This window comes from Lactuca serriola, chromosome 3 (assembly GCF_051521515.1).
Source record: "Lactuca serriola cultivar US96UC23 chromosome 3, Lser_US96UC23_V15, whole genome shotgun sequence".
NCBI lineage: Eukaryota > Viridiplantae > Streptophyta > Magnoliopsida > Asterales > Asteraceae > Lactuca > Lactuca serriola.
In genome coordinates this window covers 192,133,773-192,151,702 of record NC_136410.1, presented here as the reverse complement: position 1 = coordinate 192,151,702, position 17,930 = coordinate 192,133,773, and positions in this window count along the sequence as shown.

Below are 17,930 nucleotides of genomic sequence, written 5' to 3'. Positions count from 1 at the left end.
TTTTAATCCTAGTCTCTTAATTTCTTTTAACACCTTATAATCCGCCATTTAATCTTCAACAAGAAAGAAAACTTGAAGAGAGAGAAAGTAGATCTGATGAGAATTCTAGAGAGAGAAAAACAGATCTGAAAGGGTTTTTAGTGAGAGAAAACAGATCTGAGATGGATTTTAGAGAGATAAAGTAGATCTGAAGAGAAAATTCAAACAAACACAAAATTTTCTTCTATCTCTCTTCCAGAACACGATTCAAGAACAAATCATATGATAGAATGGGTAGAATATAACAGATCTGAACAAGATTTTGCAATAAAACGAGATATTAGACTTTTTCTTTTCAGAAAACTTACAAAACTTGAAGAACAAGGTGAGATTCAAGATAAAATTTTGCTAAAACAAGATCGATTCTTGCAATAATCACTGAGATCTACAAGAACCCGCTCTGATACCACTTGTTAGTAATAAATCTGAGATGACGAATGCGGAATATCATGAATAATCAAGAATCAATCACCATAATATGCAAGTAATCTGATAAAGAGTTTTTGTATATTGATTATCTCATGAACGTACAGAGAAAAACCCTAATCTGGTAAAAAGATTACACCAAAAGTAAACCTAATGATTATTTATAGGGAACCATAAAATATCTACCATAAATAGAAAATAAAAGCCTAATATAAAACCAATGCCTTAGCAGAGCTCGATTAAGAACTTCTACTGTAAAGGCACTGCAGGGAATCATAAAATGATTAACCCTAAAAAGGCTTCCCTAAATAACCAAATATGCCATATCAGTTTCAATATCTCAAATACTCAACACATCTAATGTCAATATAGCATCAACTATCTATGTGATTGGAGTTTTCATACATCCAAAATACAAAAAACATTCTCAAAAGTTATTGATGTGCAACTTAATTCCTTACTCTGTAATCGACGCATGAAAGCTAAAAGTGTCGAAATATTTTAATAATTTAAAAATATATAAAGGGTGAAAATTTAATTTTATAAACACTCAATTAAGCTCGCGACATGACCCTTATCGATTTGATGTATTTGCTAATTGCTGCTGAATCAACAATGATTTGGCACACTAGTAAAGAAAAATCGATAGTCTAGAAATGATTTGTTCTCCTAAGGGAGAGAAATCAGCCAAAGTCGAAAAATTTGACTGTAAGAGAAAGGCTGACTCTGAGATAGTTCCACGTGTCACTCCTAAAGTGTCCATTTGTTTTTATTACTGATTGAAGGGGTATTGGAAGCAAAGTTGCCCTGACTACCTGAGAGATCTGAGAGATGGTAAAGTCAAATAGTATGGTTCTACTTAAGGTACATTCACCATCTAACTCTGTTAAGTTCCTATTTATAGATTCTTATTACATGATGTAAAGTTACATTTTGATGTTTTGTAGAATCTAAAAGAAAGAAGCGAGCTTAAAAGGAAAAGTAAGCTAAGTCTGATCATGAAGAAGTGAATTTCGGTCGCATGGTTCAACGATCATATTTTTGAGCTGCTGCTTAGGAGTTATGATAGATTGCTTAGGAATATTTAGAAACATAGTTTTCATATGTATTTGCATTGTGGGGACAAGTTTTTCACACATTATTAATAAAATTGGTTTTATTTACTTTATGTTTGCTTGCAATGGTATTATGGAGAATTGGTGTTTATATATTTATATTATTAGCAATATTGAAAATGAATTTGATTCTTCGTTATATCATTTGTGGTGGTGTCATAATTTACCAAGTGAGGAAGGATTCTCATCAACCAAGTTTCTATTGGATAGGAACTTGGAATCATATGATTTTAATTGTGTGATGTATCAGAATCTTGATCCTTTGGAAATTGGGATTGATTCTTTGTCCACATATGTATGTGAGTCAAGTGAAGGACTAAAGGATCTAGTACACATTGATGTGAACTGGTCGGATCCACCACAAAGGATACTGATAGTTCAGCGAATATGGTTATGCTTACAAGTTTAAGTGTAATTCTGATATATTAAAAGGTTTCAATGTATAGCAGAACGAATAAGAAGAATCAAATTGGGCAAAAAGATAAATTACTCTCAAATCTGAAAGGAAAGGAGAGTACTTTAGTATCGTGTTTTATGATCATCCTAATGATTATGGAAACATGTCACAATTGATCCTCTAAGTACACTTTAGTACATTTACATGACTAAGAAGAGGTATCGGGAATTGTTGAAATGGTTAAATCAAAAGGATAAATCATACTTTGTTCCAGAATCAAGTTTTAGAATCATACTCTACTTACTCCAAGTTGTACCTTGAGTAACATGTTCTAAGTAGGTTTATTACACCTCATGAAATGTGGAGGATAAATGTTTCTTACTCTTTCACATTTGAAATTGGTAGTTGTGATGTTTTGGCTAAAACAAAGACCAACTAAGACCAATTATATGAAGTGTTTCATTATAAGAACCCGTACTAACTCTTGAATATTTGTTTGTCAAGGAATTCTCCTTGATAGAGAATCTTATATGTCAAGAGGTCATTGGGAGTCTTAAATTATCTTGAATAGTTTCAAGAACTAAACAAGAATAAACCTTTTGGTAATCACTAGCACACGACCTGAGGTTAACAACCTATCATGTTGACATATTCTCATTTCTGTGCCTATTCCAGTTAAGTTGACTATGCATCCGAGTTCTATGAGTTCTCATTTGATTGCATAAAGGCAAAGCACCTTGATCAGTGAAAGTACATTGATATGTATGGGTGAGATGCTCAATAACCCGGAAGCAATGGTAGGCCCTTGTGTTGTTGGATGGCAAGAGATTGAGATTAAGCAAGTTCAGTCCATATAAGTTTTGATTTGTCATAAACCCTATCTTATGATAGTGGTTGGAAATGACAAATTCACATGGATAGGAACACATACACCTTAAAATCTAAGTGGCAATAGGTTTCTCTCTACTTCATGAAAATGATTGTGAGAAAACGCTTCCACTAGTGGATTTTAAAATTATTAGAGTTAGAAGGTGTGATGATTGTGTTCTCAAATTCGAGTATGATTACGACATCCCTTTTCATAGTTCGAATTGTGGGAAATGGCAAATAGTTTGAATATTCCGGACTTATTTCTATAAGTTCGGAAAAGGTTTAGACTTACACATGAGCTTTCTAATGAATGATGCATGAGCTTGAGAAATCTAGATAAAGACTTATCGAAGCACCACTATCAGAAATATGAATTTTTGTATGAAAGTCAATAGGTATTAATTATTAGAAGTCCAGCTGATTTCTGAGTACATGTCAAAGCTAGTGGGAGCATTATTGTTATGCTGATAAGAACATAATTGTTATGCAAGTGGGAGCATGATTTTCATGTTAAATGTTGCAAGTTAGCAATGCTATTTATTGGAAACAAAGGTCAAAACTTGCAAAGTCGCAGAATTTGGAAATTGTTTCTCTATAGTAAGGCTTAAGGGAGAGGGCATCAATACTTCATTTCGAATCTAAAAGTTTAGATTGAAATTTTAATAGAACTTATTCATGAACGTATATGAATGTCATGTTGAAATGTTTCAACATAGGAAATTCAATATATGGTAATATTATAGCGAGAGATTGGTCCAGTATAATGTCTTTATGTAAGACGTTATGAATCATATCCCATATGCTTCAGGTATTGGATCGATTACATATGCTATAATATTCTCCTATTCCAATTTTTCAAAATGCATAGTGCATTAAGAGGGAAAAAGTACTGGAACCAGATATTACTAAAGTTGTTATACAACTGTCAAGGACAATCTAAGGTTTACCGAAGATTAGTTGCTTGTGAACAGTTGGAAGTATAGTAATGAATGGACCATATTGAGATAATTCTGAATAGATAGGATTCTATAAAAATGGATTGTAATATGGCAATTATGGAAATGTTTCCTTAAAGGAAGTTGGATAATAAGAATCTATGTGTAAGTTAGAAACTTTTATACAAGAAGGGTGTTCAAAGAATGTACCTTGAATGTGAGACTTCATTTCTGGGGAATTGTCTTGTAATTGTAACGTCCCAAAATTTATGACCAAAAATTTCATTTTTATTATAACTAAAACACACTTGTAACTTGGTTCACACAATGAAAAGAATTTCAAAAAAAACATTTATCAGAGTTCATTCCCATAAATCACATATTGCAGAAAACATAGGTGTATGCATTGCGATCGTCCCGAGCTCCCTTATTTGAAAACTGGAGGTACCTGAAACCATAACTGAAAACCATAAGCACGAATCTTAGTGAGTTCCCCAAATACCATATAACATACATATTAATTGAACCATGCATCTCATACTTAACCGTGAGTGATACATATATCATAATAAATAAATGTACTATGTACCGCACATAGTCTTGCCATTATGCCACAAGCCGCCTTATGGTCTTTCTTGCCAAGCCGGGGGCCACCCTCGGGGTCTTACAGATAAGTGCCAAGAGCCACCTCATGGTCTTCCATGCACGCATCACAAAGACAACCCTCATACATACTACTTACTTAGACATTTAGCATATAGTGTACCAGGAGCCACCTCCTGGTCTTTCAAACATAATGCCTAGGGCTGACCCCCGTGTCTTCTTACAATACATAAACCAAATAGGCCGACATTGGTTCCTTCGAACCATATAAACAATAAGGAGATTCACCTCAAATGCATAAGCTCCCCGAAAGAAATCCTTAGCTACTGCCCCATCGGATTTCCGAGCTATTAATACCATATCCAGATAAAATCTTAGTTAATAGGCCAAAAACCTTAAGCTTGGCCCAAGGTCAAACTTGGTCAAAGTCAATGGTCAACGGAAGTCAAAGTCAACAAATCAAACTTCAAGCTGAGTACGCCCAACATACTCAGCTTGTATGCATGGTGTACTTACCAACCACAATCGGGACCCCATATGAGTATGCGCAGCATACTCGAAGGTACGCACGACGTACCCGGCCAAATGACACTTTTCCATTAAGTGTTTAATCTCTTAAGTCCTTTCATCCAACACTCAGATCTAGTCTCACAACATCATTCTAAGTCATAAAGTTTCCACCTTTATGACTTTCCATGTCTAGAAAAGGTCCAAAAGCTAAAACCTTTACTTATTAATTTATTAAGACATTATGCTACTCTCATGGAAGGTATATAAGGATCAATATTACATTTTTATGGGTCCTAAAAGCTCCATAATGGATAAAGTTTCGAACTTTATTCATTATAATGGTCCAAACAACCAAGATCTAGCCCTTTTTGCATCAAATGGGACCAAAAGTGCATCTTTTTCAACTTAATCCATTAAGTCCAAGTCTCCAACCATCAGATCTGAATCACAATGGTGTTTAGATGGATAAAGTTTCGAACTTTATCCATAACAAGGTCACAAACTTTCAAGATCTAAACTTTATGCACTAAAATGACCAAAAGCTTATAACATCCAAAACTAGCTAGATCTAACAAATGCATCATCAAGATTGAAAATTTATACCTATAGAAGATAGATCAAGGTGAACAAAGTCTAGATCTACAAGCTCGAATGCAACCAACACTTCTAGACGAAATTCCTTCTTCTCCAAGGTGCACCATGCATACTTCAAAGCACTAAAAATCACCTTATTTTAGCTCACAAGGCTCATATAAGGTTAGGGTTTCATGAAAAGGGGTGTTGGAAGGGTGGACATTGAGAATGGAGTGGGTTTGGTGGAGTTAAGGAGCTTAAGGCTATGTTTGGCGAACTAGCTGAAAAGCTAGTTGTTAGCTGAAAAGCTAGCTGATGGCCGAAAAGCTAGCTGTTAAATAAAGCTAGCTGATAACTGAAAAGCTAGCTGATAAAAAATAACGTTTGGTAAAACTAGCTGGAAAGCTAGCTGAAATATATAAAATTACATAAAAGGACATGTAAGAATATGTGTTTCTATAATTAATTAAGGGGTGTATTTGGAAACTTTTAAAAAAGCTCCTAAAAAGCTAGTCTAAGCAGCTTATCAAAAAGCTAGCTTATAAGCTACTTTTTGGCTTACCAAACACGACAACATAAAAAAGCTCGAAAAATAAGCTAGCTTATCAGCTAGCTGTGGCACGCCAAACACAGCCTAAATAGGGATTAAAACACTAGAATAGGGTTTGGGTAGCAATTGCTTATGCCCTGCGTACTCCTGGTACACCCAGCATACTCACGGTTCTATTAGTACGCCCAATGTACAGCTTTTAGTATGCCCGACGTACTTAGTTTGGCCCAAAACCACCCAAACTTCAAGCGGTCATAACTTCTTCGTTCTAACTATGTTTTTGACGTTCTTTATATCCACTGAAAGGTATTGAGGAGCTTTACAACCCTATCTAATTACTTCTGACTTAAAACACATTGAAATAAAATCCATAATTCATAAAAGAAATCTGAAACACTACATTCCCATTTTACACTTTGACTCCAAAGTGCAAACCGAACTATTAGGTCACATATCTACATTACCCACATTCAAATGGGCCTAAATCTTACCTTTTCAAAGACCCTAATCCTTATGATGACCGCTCTTCGAGCCACAACGTCGAATTAGGACTTGATTCGAAATAGGGCGTTACAACGCTCCTGACATAAATTAGATTTTGTCCACAAAATCATTCACTACCATCCTGGCATACCAGGCAACCTGAGCAACACGGCCACAATCCCGTGAGTACCACAACCTTCCCAAGGCAACCAAAAGCAACCAAACCAGACTCTTTCTCATTCCAGCGAAGGATAGATCCTTCGTCTCATGTAGGAAACTACTCCTGCCTCCTTAGATCCTTAGATCTCACATTGGTCTGACTCCTTGAAGGACCTCCCACACTGGAACCGTACCGTACAATTTTCCTTCACGGATAACTGATCGAACAACCACTTTTGGTCCTAATTATCTCGGTGTTACCAACCGAATGAATTCACTTACCATGTCCAAATGTCGAACGCCCATCTTAATACATAGTCCAAATAATCCTTCGAGTAGAGGATCCATCTCTGCAGTGGTTAGACTCAGAAGAGAGCTACGTAGCAAAGTCAAATCGATTACTCTGAGATTATTTAATCCCACTGCAAGTGGCTTAGCATCTCCCGGTCAACGACTATTCCACATAAGGATCCAAATCACTTTCGCTACTTGGAACACCATATCGTTGTCTAGCTGCTTTCCATAGTAACTATGACTTCCATGGATCCCAATCTTGTCTGCCACTATCCGAAATATCATATTCCAGCCCGGTTGTTGAGCCAACAAGCAACCTTGCATTCGACCCACATGACTTCCGAAGGATACCTCGTCTAACAATAACTTCCCTATCTATACTACCACTCATGGTTCCTTCAATCCTTTTGATCCATCCGATCATGATAGGCTGACAACCTGTTGCCACTGAATCAGATGCAAAAAGGTGAATGCTACTAGTAACACTGTAGTCTTACATCACACCTAGTCTCCAATGACCTACAGTTTCCCAAATCCAATCGTACTATAGCCTACTCACATTCGTGAGGCTGATCCGCCTAGGCCTAAATCATCTGAAGGAATCCGTGAGTGAATCACAAATCTGTCACATTCTCACTGTCAAGTAGGGACCGGTGAATGCTATGTGCCACCCCGCAGTCTTACAACACTCCCATACTAACTGACCACTAGTTAATGCTACAGGCCACCCCCACAGTCTTACTATACCACTATACTAGCGGCTAACTAACGAATGTTATGGGCCACCCCCACAGTCTTACAACGTTTTTACTCTATCTGCCAACTACTGAATGCGATGGGCCACCTTGCAGTCTTACAACACTCCTACACTATCTGTTGACTAATGTTAGTGGCCACCGCACAGTCTTACCACATTCCCCACGCTATCGGGCCGCTGGTGAATGCTACGACTATCCCGCAGTCTTACAACACCTTCCCTGCTATCTAGCTGTTGGTGAATGCTACGACTATCCCGCAATCTTACAACACCTTCCATGCTATCTGGCTTCTGGTGAATGCTATAGTTATCCCGCAATCTTACATCACTTCCCATGCAAACTCAATTGTTGACCATGGTATTACCGCTGATTACCAATACGAACATCTTCAAAGTTGAGCACACACACGGTCTAACATCCCACACTAAACTCATGTCTTGACTTGGATCCTCAACCTAGTTTCCCATAGTTTGTTACACATCAATTAGATGCAGTCCTAAAGTAAGGAAGTTTCCCGAACTTCCAATTTACATTATCCCTCATACATGCAGCCACTTGGGCCACCTTTCCTTTCCCGGTGGGGATACGAGCTCATCCCAATTTCACGCTTGCTTCTGTCCTGGGTACCTGAACGGTTCTCCCCCACTTCGATCCGACTAAGTCTCCATGGCATATGAGAAATGGAAGGATTTCAGATCCTTCCTACCTTTCAATGATCGATCTGCTGACAACCAGCGCTTACTAATGCTAACGATTCATTACTAGCCGAACTTACAAGACCATACAACGTCTGAAGACTAGATGAAAACTTTCTGAATCCCAACAATACTGATAACTCTAGATGCCTTGAAATGATACCGTACTCAGATCTTGAAGTCCAATTAACCGATGCTCAGAGAAAAACTTCGGTGGTAGACCACATCCCTTGGCGACCCCATGAGTCAACCTGAGCAAAATGACCGAACCCTCCGAATCCTGACGAGGGTGTGTAACCACCCTGCTGAACCCTGACCACATACCTTCCATATAGTGCCCATGAACTGATGTCGACCATAAACCAAGATGACACTGAAAAATCCGAACTAGCAAAAGGGAAACGACCCTTCCCTAACCACTTTGGAATTCATTGTATGCAAATGAAATATGACACTACTTGAAGATCTACTCATATATGAGCAAAGAAATGAACCAGATATATGCTTTACCCAAACTAATGCAAGATTCCAACAACCATAAACACATATGTAAATAACCTGAAAGAAGGAAAAAGATACATACCTGCAGAACTCAACTCCTCTCTGTTGGGGCTCCTGCCCTACCTTCTTGTCCATCGGTGATCCTCAAAGAAGTCGGAGCAGGCGCGCTCACTACTCCTCCCCTCAACGTCGGACAGTCGGCCTTCTTGTGGCCCACCTGATCGCAGTGAAATCATAACGGAGTTGCTCCTTGGGGATAGTCCATTATGACGTGGCCAACCCGGCCACACTTGTAGTAGCCCAAACCCCTGGAACAACAAGCCCCGTCGTGCAGTTTCCCACATGTGCCGCACTGACTCTGGTCCTACATGCCTCTCGAATTCTGGTCAGAAGTCTTGGGTCTCTTCCTATGACCCTCAAAATTATGCACCTGATCTGATCTCCTCTTCACAATGTGCTCCAAATCAATCTCCCACTCTCGGGCTCTAGAGATCATATCATTCAGGGTCTCGCACCCTGAAATATTCATGAATTTCCTGATGTCGTCTCGCAACATATAGTGATACCTTACTTTCTTCATCTCCTCGTCTGCTACATACTACAGTACCAATAAAGCCCTCTCCCAGAACTTGGTAGTGATCTCTGCCACCGTCTCAGTAGTCTGGCGGAGATCCAAGAACTCTCGCGCCAACTCCTGCAGCTCAATTGTCAATGGAAACTCATCTCGGAACCTAGTCGAGAAGTCATCCCATGAGAAACCATCGACCGCATCATTACCCAAATCACTACCGATCTCCTCCCACCAATCACATGCCTGATCCTTCAACAGGCAGGAAACATATTTGACCTTCGCCTCCTCGGGGCAAAAACTTGTCTTGAACGCATTCGCCATATCTGTTAACCACCTCCTACTTACAATGGGGCCCCTCTCCCCATGGAATGCAGGAGCTCCACAAGCACAAAACTCTCGTAAAGTTAGCGTGCGAGCTCCAATGATAGCCATAATCTTTGCACGGAATGCGCCCAAGTGCTTGTCCACTATCTCTGAAACATTGCGAGACATCTCCGATGAAATGAACTCCCACAACTGCTTGCTAATCGGCTCAGCACCTGCATCTTAGCCGTGACCCGAACCTGAACCATCTCCCTGAGAGCTCATCTCCAAACTAAATTACAATCAAGACAACAATCAGAACATACCTAATAATCCACCTCCCATATGCTTCTTAGATTTTCCAAGACTCTCACTAATTCGAGTATGGATCCTGTGCTTTTAGTAGTATGGGCCCAATACTACCTTCCACACCTATCCATACTTTCCTCAACGATCCTCCCGAATCCTCTAAGTGACTTCTTCATACCATTATGCCAGTACTCACTGAACCATACTACTAACCCACTGCAGCATGTCCTAGGCTTTCCTAGGTTCCCGAACACACCCAGTCCTCAACTGCTGAAGGATTCCCATTAATGTCAACTAGCTAGCTTATGAATATAGCCAAATGCAACAAAGATCAGATAATCCATTGAGTAAAAGACTCAACCCTATAACGGTTGGACTCTAACAAGAGTTGCGCAATAGGGTCAAATCCATCACTCTGATATTATCCAGTCTATGATACATGTGACTTAGCATACTCAGTTAGTAGCTAACTCACATTGTTAAGAGTCCCACAAAGCACAAAGCAAGCATCATTCGGAAAATGGAAAAACTAACCAACATACTCCAATCAAACCATTGTATCCTCTAATCAGGAATATGTACTAGCATGCAATTTAAAGGCTCATACAATCAGGCATAACCTAAACAAGCCATCCTATCACTAGCCGATCAGTTGTAGCATGCAAATCCACAAGCTCATATAAGCATACAAAGGCATCTCTCCTAGATCCTTAAATCTAATCTAGTATGCAAATCACATAATCATATCATATCACATAACAAACAAATATTGGTATTTTGGGAACCACTTACTTAAGCTCGACTGATTGCATGCATCACACCCCTTTCTTTGATTAAAATTCCTTTTTATTTAAATGTTTATTTTATAAAAAATTCACCAAGTCCTCAGATTGAGTTCAGGCACACCCGAGAGTATGCTCGAATCCCTCAAACCAAGGCTCTGATACCAACTTGTGACATCCCAAAATTTATGACCAAAAATTTCAATTTTAATATAACTAAAACACTTTTGTAACTTGGTTCACACATTGAAAAGAATTTCAAAGAAAACATTTATCAGAGTTCATTCCCAAAAATCACATACTGCGGAAAACATAGGTGTATGCACTGTGATCGTCCCGAGCTCCCTTATTTGAAAACTGGAGGTACTTGAAACCAAAACTGAAACCGTAAGCACAAAGCTTAGTAAGTTCCCCAAATACCACATGCCATACATATCAATTGAACCATACATGCCATACATAATCGTGAGCCATATATATATATATATATATATATATATATATATATATATATATATATATATATACATATATGGGAAAAGTGAATATACCCTTAAGGGTATATAAGCTTAGGTATCCAAACTCACCATAATACATCGTTTTGTTTGATATATTCATTATAATGTTCTTAAACTTCAATCCTTAACTTGATTTATTTTCAAGATTTTCAAATTTTCAATATTATCTTCCTCTTACATCACATTTTTTGACGAATACCTACTAAGTTATATATATTATAGTTGAAAATGAAAATTATGTAAGAGGAAGATAAATGCGAAATTTATAAAAATCTTTGAAATAAATCAAGTTAGAAGTTGAATTATAAGAACATTAGACAATTACAATGTATATAAATGATACAAAACGACATAGTATGGTGAGTTTAGGTACCTAAGCTTATATACCCTTAAGGGTATATTCACTTTTCCCTACATATATATATATATATATATATATATATATATATATATCATAATCAATAAATGTGCTGTGCGCCGCACATATTCGTGCCATTATGCCACGGGCCTCCTCGTGGTCTTTCTTGCCAAGCCGGGGGCCACCCCCTGGGTCTTACAGACAAGTGCCAAGAACCACCTCCTAGTCTTCCATGCAAGCATCACAAAGACGACTAGCATACATACTAGTCTACTTAGCCAATTATCATACACTTAGCCAATTCCTATGGCTAACCCTCGGGTCTTCCTACAATACATAAACAAAATGGGCCGCCATTAGTGCCTTGGAACCATACAAAAAGTGAGGAAACTCACTTTGAATGCAGAAGCTCCCCAGAAGAAATCCTTAGTTGCTGCCCCACCGGTTTTCTGAGCTATCAATACCAGAACCATATAAAATCATAGTTAATAGGCCAAAACCCTCAAGTTTGGCCCATGGTCGAACTTGGTCGAAAGTCAATGGTCAACGGAAGTCAAAGTCAACAAATCAAACTTCAGGCTGAGTACACCTAATGTACTCAGCTCGTATGCATGGCATACTTACCAACCAGAAACGGGACCCCATATGATGTTATGAATCATACTTGATAGGTCTTTAAGTTAATAGATAATAAGTATTTTATATTCTAGGAAGTTATCTTGTTTCCGTTTTTAATTTTGGCAATTAGGATCTTTTATTATTTGAGTCGATTTTAGAGTCGTTGTTTCCTGATTTGGGTCTTTTGTTTATCCCTATTTAAAGGGTAGTCATTCATGAAATAAGATATGTTGGAATTTGAAAACAATCAATAGAGTAATATTAGGTTAATAGCTTAGTTTAGTCTCCTGCAAACAGGAGGCTAGGTTACAAGGGAGTTCACGGCTTTTTCAGGCACTAGCACTGGTCCTGTTACGATGTCTAGATCCCGGGCCATAACAAATTTGGTATCAGAGCCGCTCGTGATGTCGACACAACAGGAAGAGCTGATGAAGAAATTGGAAGCGTTCATGATCCAACAAACACAAAGCAACAATGATTTGAAGAAAAGTACCAATGATTTAAAGGCGGCTATGACAGCCTTGTAGACTAAGCAAGCAGCGATGGAAGAGAGATTGCAAACCCTAACCCAAAACAAATCAAATAGACAAGAAGAAGAAGATGAAAGCGTGGACAACATGTTCGAGTCTGATAGATTTGATGACCCATCGGAACAGGTGCGTGGAAGAGGACGTGGTGCCACCTTTGGTGCCAATCCAAATAGTAAGTTTTTGTCCCAAGGAGGCTTTACTGGAAGAGGTAAGGGTGTGATCCAGGAAGGAGCAGGAAGAGGATCAAGCAAGGCATTTGAATCATGGCGGACAGGTGAACACCAACCTTTCAAACACCATTAGGACTCCCTCAAACCAGAAGGGTCAAGCAGAATGGATCAGGGGGCACCAAAAAGCTGGGAAGAGATGGAAGATATGGGATACCGTGGGGGAAGAGTACCGAGATTCGCCAAGATGGAGTTTCCCACCTATGATGGGAAGGGTAATCCAGTCGAATGGCTTCAAAGATGCGAAGACTTCTTTGAAGAACAACAGACCCCTACTGAAGCTTTGGTTAGGCAGACCACCATTTCACTACAAGGTCGGGCTAGTGGGTCGTACCATAACCTGCGAAGAATGAAGACCCGCTTGAATTGGTTTGAGTTCTCAGAAGAGTGCAAAATACGATTTGGACCCCCGATGAGCATGAACCCGTTAGGCAAGTTAACTCGATTAAGGCAAACAGGTACAGTAGAGGACTATTGTGAAGGCTTTGAGTTGCTGCTAGGGCGAACGACGGGTGTGACTCTGGAGCAAAGCATTTGGCATTTTTGTGCAGGTTTGACTAATGCTATCTGTTATGAAGTAGATTTTGCTAGACCCATCACACTATACTATGCTATGAACCTAGCCAGACAGATTGAGTTCAAACTCGCGGAGGAGGGATGACCAAGGAGTTTTGGAGCACCTCTATTAATTGGGAATCAACCCTCGGCAGGAAGCAAAAACCAAGAATCAGCAGGTGGTGGAGCCAGAACAGTGAAATCTGAAGTGCGAAACCCAGCTTTGAAACAGATTACGGCTACAAAGATGGCAGAAAGGCAAGCAAAAGGATTATGCTTTAACTGTGATGAGATGTTCTCGATTGGCCATAAGTGTTCGAAACTGTTTGGTATCATGTTGGAGGATGAAGAAGATGTTACTTGGGATGATCGTGCTATTTTTACCAACACGTACCCAAGTTTTGAGCTTGCGGACAAGCTCAATGCAAAGGAAGGGAGTAATGTTATGAATCATACTTGATAGGTCTTTAAGTTAATAGATAATAAGTATTTTATATTCTAGGAAGTTATCTTGTTTCTGTTTTTAATTTTGGCAATTAGGATCTTTTATTATTTGAGTCGATTTTAGAGTCCTTGTTTCCTGATTTGGGTCTTTTGTTTATCCCTATTTAAAGGGTAGTCATTCATGAAATAAGATATGTTGGAATTTGAAAACAATCAATAGAGTAATATTAGGTTAATAGCTTAGTTTAGTCTCCTGCAAATAGGAGGCTAGGTTACAGGGGAGTTCACGGCTTTTTCAGGCACTAGCACTGGTCCTGTCACGAGGTCTAGATCCCGGGCCATAACATATGAGTACGTGCAGCATACTCGAAGGTACGCCTGACGTACCTGGCCAAATGGAACTTTTCCATTAAGTTCTTAATCTCTTAAGTCCTTTCATCCAATAATCAGATATCATCCCACAACATCATTCTAAGTCATAAATTTTCCACCTTCATAACTTTCCATGTCTAGAAAAGGTCCAAAAGTTAAAACCTTAACTTATTAATCCACCAAGACATCATGCTACTCTAATGGAAGGTATAGAATGAATAATATTACATTTTTATGGATCCTAAATGCTCCATAACGGATAAAGTTTCCAACTTTATCCATTAGAATGTCCAAACCACCAAGATCTAGCCTTTAAGCATCAAATGGGACCAAAAGTGCATCTTTTTGAACTTAATCCGTTAAGATCAAGTCTCCAACCTTCATATCTGAATTATAATGATGTTTAGTTGGATAAAGTATCCACCTTTATCCATAACAAGGTCACAAACTTTCAAGATCTAAACTCTATGCACTAAAATGACCAAAAGCCCATAACATCCAAAACTAGCTAGATCTAACAAATGCATCATCAAGATTAAAACTTTAAACCTTTAGAAGATAGATCAAGGTGAACGAAGTCGAGATCTACATGCTCCAATGCAACCAATACTTCTAAAAGAAGTTCCTTCTTCTCCAAGGTGCACCATGCATACTCCACAGCACTCAAAATCACTTACTTTTAGCTCACAAGGCTCATTTAAGGTTAGGGTTTCATGAAAGGGGTGTTGGAGGGTTGGAGGCTGAGAATGGAGTGGGTTTGGGGGGAGTTAAGGAGCTTAAATAGGGATTCAACCACGAAAATAGCGTTTGGGCACTGATTGTGTATGCCCAACGTACTCCTAGTACACCCAGCATACTCAGGATTCCATTAGTACGCCAGTGTAGACCTTATTGTACGCCCAACGTACACAGCTTGGCCGACAACCACCCAAACTTCAAACAGTCATAACTTCTTCATTCTAACTCTGTTTTTTGACGTTCTTTATATCCACGAAAATGTATTGAGGAGATCTACAACCCTATCTAATTACTTTTGAGTTAAAACAAATCGAACTAAAATTCATAATTCATAAAAGAAGTCTAAAACACTACATTCCCATTTTACCCTTTGACTCCAAAGTGCAAACCAAACTATAGGGTCACATATCTACATTACCCACATCGAAATCAGCCTAAATCTTACATTTTCAAAGGCCCTAACCCTTATGATGACCGCTCTTCGGTCCATAGCCTTGAATTAGGAATTAATTCGGAATAGGACGTCATAGTAAAATTCTCAAATGGAATGCTTTGTAATATCATTGGCCAAGTCTCTGTGACTTTGGTGCCTTGACATTATAGATGGGTCGTTGAATGAAAGTTTAGACTCTAATAGATTCTATTAGTGGCAAGAATTTTGTATTCTTACACTTATAATAAGGATTAGGGAATTGTTAAATAAGCATCATTGGAAATGTGTTCAATTGATTTATTTCACAAAGGAAGGGCCATAGAAAAACATAGTGTGCATGCTTGGAGCATTGGATGACTATTGTTTTAGTTCAATTATTGAGTTGATTAGTCAAAATAGTTAACAATGAGTAAGGTCTAATTAATATGGTGATTAAATAATAAGTGTTTTATTTATATTCAAAAGTTTTGAGACCATATTGGATTAGGTTATTCTTGTGTTTCACTTTGCGTGTTTTACTTCCCGAATAATTATATTGTTCAAACATCCACATTCGATCATGCTTTTGGAAGTAAGTAGTGAATTAATATTGTCATGAATCGGACTGTAGATTGTCTAAGAGCTAAGACATAACAAATGTTTGTTGCAGTGTTCATCAGTACTCCTGAAATAAGATTTTGAGTATTGGATAAAACCCACGTTCATCTGAATCACTTCATGGATTTTATCACGAGTGATTGTGAGATGATAATATCATATATTCTTGAAACAGAGACATATAGTTTGTTGTTTACAAGTCGGTTGCGCATTAATAGTATGTAAACGCATTGGTAACTTGATGTTATAAAACGTATTGTTGTGTGTGATTTGATGAGTAAATAGTACAAGCATATGAGTCAAAGTTTATCTGTTCCTTTTACCCTTAATGGGCTAAAAGCGATATATGTGGGCACCTCAATGATTTAGTGATGACACCCTAAGCGCTTGGCCAAGCTTGGATTGATTTGATTTGTTCAATTAGTCAGTCGTGCAAATCGGAAATCGGGAAAAAAAACCTTGGACAGAGAGAATGATTATAATCCATGTATCATGTCTATACGATATCTTCTAGAACGGAGGAGTATTTGATCCCTTATCTAAAGGACACGTTATTGATAAGATTAGAGTTCGACATCGACTTTTGAAGGCTACGATTGCTAATCAAATTCTGAAGTCATACTTGCAATAATAGTTATTAGACTTATCCAAGTGGGAGACTGTTAGATTAGGTGTCTAAGCCCAAAACTATATTTGGTATGTACTTGATTTGATTTGTAGCATGGTCCTTTTAGGTTTCCATCACTCATGCAACTTGATAGGATGACTAGTGGAGAGAGAGAGAGAGAGAGAGTAGGATGTATTTTATGAATAATAAATTGGTACTCATAATGATTTTATTAATATATTATAAGATTGATATATTATTTGGAAATCATATTATTAATTAGTAATTAAATTGATATTAATTTTAGGATTAAAGGAACTGATTAATAATGGAGGGGTTGTTTTGCAAATCATTGATAGTTGCAAAACTGGGCTGATGGACTCCATAGAGTGGAGTGGACGAAATTTATGGGTAAGACCATAAGATTTCGTCCAAGGGCTCTAAAGAGGAGGTCCATGGGTTGCTTAAGCCTTAAGCAGGAATTACGGTTTACTCTAGAAACCCTAGCAGCCCACCCAACTATATAAATCCCCTACACCTTTTGGAATTTCAGCCCTAAGCTTGAGAAACCCTAGGATAGCCGATTTTCAACCTCTCTCCAAGTCATTCTTTGTATTGGGTGTTTGTGACTCGATTAGAGGTGCAAAACTTGGGGAACTAAGCTTTCATGAATCAAGTTGGTTCTTGTCATTACTACATAACAAATGAGGTAACGATCAAACCTTAATTTTATATATGAATTTCGAATTTTATATGCTAGATCTAGGGTTATTGCTTTGCTGTTCATATTTGCATGTTCAATAGTGAAAAACTTAGATCCAAAGAAATTAGGGTTGCATGATCACATAGGAACGTAGATATGCTCAAAACCCATCAGGAAGGTCTTGGATTTTCGTTGGGTGCCTGAGTAACAGGCTGTGTTCGAAACGATGAGACATAAATTATGTGAGGCCCCGATGTCGACCCTTCCGAAGGGTGTGTAGGATTTTTCTGTTTATTGTAATGTTTCTATCACCGGTTTGTGGTGGTACACATGGAACAAGGGTGAGTTATTGCATAT